Source organism: Asparagus officinalis, chromosome 6 (assembly GCF_001876935.1).
Source record: "Asparagus officinalis chromosome 6, Aspof.V1, whole genome shotgun sequence".
Taxonomy (NCBI): Eukaryota; Viridiplantae; Streptophyta; class Magnoliopsida; order Asparagales; family Asparagaceae; genus Asparagus; species Asparagus officinalis.
Window position 1 is genome coordinate 26,438,627 of NC_033799.1, and position 4,678 is coordinate 26,443,304.

A 4,678-nucleotide genomic window follows, 5' to 3' on the forward strand; every position below is an offset into this window, starting at 1 on the left:
ACTATGTTATTCTCAATATTGCATGTCGCTTTTACATTTGACATTACAGGAGCAAAAAAGTGATTCAGAATAAACTTATAAAAAACAAACATTTATAAATTCTATTAAATTAATACGCATACTTGTTTGGGTCAAAAGTTGTGCTAGGAGAGTTAACTCTCTTAGTGCTATGATATTGAATACGTAGACTATGTCTTTCTTAAGGGAATAGATTACTCGACAACGTGTGTAAGGCGCTGAATTACCCCTACTTAGCCTTCGTGATCAAATTCCTCAGACTGGGATTCTGATGTCTTCTTCAATCGGTAAAAGACTAAACTGGCAACAAGTGTTAGGCGTTGACTTATCCCTTCTTAGGATTCGGGATAAAATTCCCCGCGCGTGTAAGTCACGGATTATGGTGTTATTTATAACTACCTGCCACAATGTCGAATATGTGGGCTTCTGTTCTTTTTACGATCAAGAACTAACCAACAACGCGTGTTAGGCGCTGACTTTTCCCTACTTAGGCTTCGGGATCAAATTCCACAGACTGAGATTCTGGTGTCTTCTTCAATCAGTGAAAGACTAGAATTCAGGATAAAATTCCCCGCGTGTGCAAGGCGTGGATTTTGGTGTTATTAATAATGGCCTGCCATAATGTCGAATATGTAGGCTTTTGTCCTTTTCACGGCAGGAACTAACCGGCAACACGTGTTAGGCGCTGACTTATCCCTACTTAGGTATCAGGATCAAATTCCTGATGCGTGTAAGGCACGGATTATGGTGTTATTAATAACAACCTAGCACAATATCGAATATGTGGGCTTCTGCTCTTTTTACAGTCAAGAACTAACTGGCAACGCGTGTTAGGCGCTTACTTACCCCTACTTAGGCTTCAGGATAAAAGTCCACATGCGTGTGAAGCATGGATTTTGGAGTTGAAAGATGGTGTCTTCTCTTGGGGAAAAGACGAACCCAATGCTGGAGAGGAAGAATTTTATATTCTATCTCCAGGTCTTCTTTTGGGGTACAAGCAAACTCAATGCGGGAGAGGAAGAATTTTATATTATATCTTCCAAAGCTGAAGAGGAAGAATTTTATATTCTATCTCCAGTTGCAAAGGAAACTTAAAGTGGGATCTCCACTTCAAGAATCCAGGAAGGTGAAACTAAGAGTGGGATATCCACTCCGAGAATCAAAAAGATTTAGATAATCCTAACTGTCAGAAGGTTTGATTATCAAACTAAGGATGGGTTTTGTTTGTGGAAAAATTCGATGTAAAAGAAATGAAAGAAAAATTGATTTGTATTCTCTTAAAAATCAATTACAATTTGGATTCCGATTACAAAAGAGAGGAGAATGAATTTGATTCTTCCCTTTGTTTAAAACTGGGTTCTTCTTGGTAGCGATGGAGTGCCTCCTTCGAATGCTTGCGTCGAATTTGCTCTCCCTTGACGATCTAACCGTACTATCTCACGAGAACGATTGACTTGTATGATGGATCTGGTTTAGAACTCTTAACAATTTTGAGAGACTCAGAACGAGTTGAAAACTCTAAAAAGAGTTGTTGAAAACAGAATAATCAATTAGTATAATTAACTTGCGTTGCAAGTTTAATTAAGAACTCTTAACGAATTTAAGAACTCAGAGCGAGTTGAAACTCTGTAACAGAGTTGTTAGAACCAAAAATGAACTCTTAACGAATTTAAGAACTCAGAGCGAGTTGAAACTCTGTAACAGAGTTGTTAGAACCAAAAATTCTGTTAATAGCCAAGTAGATCTGCCGTTGGTGAAGGGATTCTCTGAGATTTGATTTGTTAACTGCCAAACAGTTCTTTGATCTTCAGAAAATTCATCCTCTCCGCCCAACCTTATGCGGTTTAGATCTCCAAATCTTCAACCTTATGCGGTTTAGCTGCAAAAACCGATCAACCCCTTACTCAGTTGAGTAATGCGGTTATTTATAGGGGGATAAGGGGTGTAACCAACCCCTAAATCCGCTCCTAAGTGGGCAAAAATCCCTCAGAACGCAGGATAAACGGTTGTGAGGCCGTTCAGCTTATGTTTGAATAAGTCAAACGCCTAAATTGGCGTTCTGGGCCTTAACTCTGCGCCTAAGGCTTGAGACGCAGAGTTAAATCTCTGCTAGAGATTGGAAACGCACAGGCCGTTTGTGTGCTGGATCTTAACTCTGCGTCTTGAGTTTGAGATGCAGGGTTGAGTGCTTACTGAAGAACACACCGTCTGTGTGTGTTTTGGGTTTTAACTCTGCGTTGCAGAGTTGAATGTCTGCTGAAGAACGCATAGTCTATGTGCGTTTTGTGCTTTAACTCTGCGTTGTAGAGTTGAATATCTACTAAAGAACGCACAGTCCGTGTGCGTTTTGAGTTTGAGAAACGCAGAGGTGGACTCTGTGTTTGGGAGAGGCAAAGGCTAATGCTCATTGATGTTTGCTTGTTATGGGGTGTGAAAGTCGTCAGATTATAACTTTCACAGTTGGTTATGAAGGCTACTAAATAGAGTTTTCATCAGCTGTCAGAAGTGTCGTTGATTTGTAACTCTTCTTGATCTGTGTGAAAAGTCCTCTGTTTGTAGCTTTTGTTTGTTAAAGCTTGATAGGGATCAGCTATCTATTATGATTTTTAGACAGCCTACAGAACCCCCTCCAAAGTTTTCGAAAGTTCGCGGTTGACTGGGACGAATTTTCGAAATACTTTGGATCCCAAAATTTAGTTGGTTGGTTTTTCACTTCGTCTGATTTGAAGACATTGCGAACCTGGTTGTTGGAATGCTAAAATTCTATTTCCTCGAACCAAACAAGATAGCTTTTGAGTCTTGATGATAATGAACTTAGTCAAACAACTAAATCCCAAGTCATCGTCAGACTCATTGACAGGCTCGTCCTTCTTCTCTTCTTCCTTAGAGGCAGGAGCAGCAGCATTCTTAGCAGATGCAGCAGAGATAATAGCAATAGCAAACTTGCTTGGATCCTTTAGATACTCCTTCACCCTCTCAGCCTGTGGGAAGGTATATTCAATGTCAACAGCCACAGCAAGGACGTTCTTGTAGGCATTGAAGAACATGTGAGGCGCAGCTGCAAGAGTTGGGTAAGAGAGAGTCAAGGACAACGAAGCAACCATAGAAACCCCAGCTACAAACTTGTCAACGAGGTCATCCTCCGTGAGGTTGAGCACCTCTGGGCTTAAGACAGATCCATTGTCATAGACAGAGAGAATCGCCAGCCCATATGAGAATGGCTTTATCCCAAGTTTAGTCAGGAGGGCGGCCTCAAAGGAACCCACTTTATCTCCTTTCTCGATCAGCTCAACTGGGGTGATGATTTTAGCAATAACATCATTACTCTTTGTTGGGATGTTAAGCCCTTTAGGAGAATGAGTTGTGCGTGGCTCCTGTGGCTTCATCAGTCTTCGTTGGGATGTTAAGCCACTTAGAAGAACAAATTGTGTGTAGCTCTTGGCTTCATCAATCTTGGTTGGGATGTTAAGCCACTTAGAAGAATGAGTTGTGCGTCGGATCGAGCCAGATAATTTTAATGTTGTTGATTGCAATCTATATGTACTCATCCCATAGACTCCACAGCGGAGTCATCTATTTCTTCTCGGCTTTGGTCACCTTGATGACCACATCTGTTTCCCTCTATTTATTTAAAGCTATGTCTTAGCTTTAAACGTTGAGAAATTCATTTGGTAGTGTTTAAAACGCACAGGTGGATTCGCATGCTTGAAAGTTGAAATGCAGAGTTGAACTCTGCGTTCAGAAGCTCAACCAACGCAGACGCACAGGCCACGTTTGGCGGGATTCTGGGCCTAGAATCTCGTCCTGTTTAGATAGCTCACAGCTGTCTATAAATAGACCGCTTGGGTCAAATCAAAAGTTATCCGACTTTTCATCTGTCTTTTTTCGAAAAGCTTAACGAAGATTTCGTTTTGAACTCCGGTGAACCTTGTTCATCTTCTCCGATCATCATCCTTAATGGGTCCAAAGAAGAGGACTGTCACCCATTCCAAGCCGGCCGCTGCTGCGGAGCCGTCGCACCAGGCTCCTCTCGTTGGTGGTAAGTATCGCTCTTTATGGCCGTCAAACTTGCTTCGACGAGTTCTCTGGAAACCCTAGATGGGTTCTTGTAAACGAGAAAGATGACTCGTTTTTATATTATAACGCAGAGTTGGGACTCTACGTATCGAATTTGAAACGTTATGGTCCGACTTCTGCGTTTGAACTTTGTAACGCATGACTTGGGTTTTGCATTTAAATTTCTAATGCAAAGTCCGACCTCTGCGTTAATCAGTTTTGAACGCATGGTCTGGGCTGTGCATTCAAAAGCTTAACGCAGAGTTCTACCTCTGCATTGATAAAATTTTAATGCCAGGTCTGAACTGTGCGTTTGAAAGTTTGAAGCAGAGTTCGACCTCTGCATTGATAAAATTTGAACGCCAGGTCTGAACTATGCGTTCGAAAGTTTGACGCGGAGTTTGACTTCTGCGTTGATAAAATTTGAAAACCAGGTCTGAACTGTGCGTTTGAAAGCTTGACGCAGAGTTCGACCTCTGCGTTTGATAAAATTTGAACGCCAGATCTGAACTGTGCGTTTGAAAGCTTTACGCAGGGTTCGACCTCTGCGTTTGATAAAATTTGAACGCCAGATCTAAACTTTGCATTTGAAAGCTTTACGCAG

At 41.5% G+C, this 4,678-nt stretch overlaps 1 pseudogene; it reads right to left on the reverse strand.

Moving 5' to 3' along the window:
* On the reverse strand, positions 2,712 to 3,404 carry LOC109845943 (annotated as a pseudogene).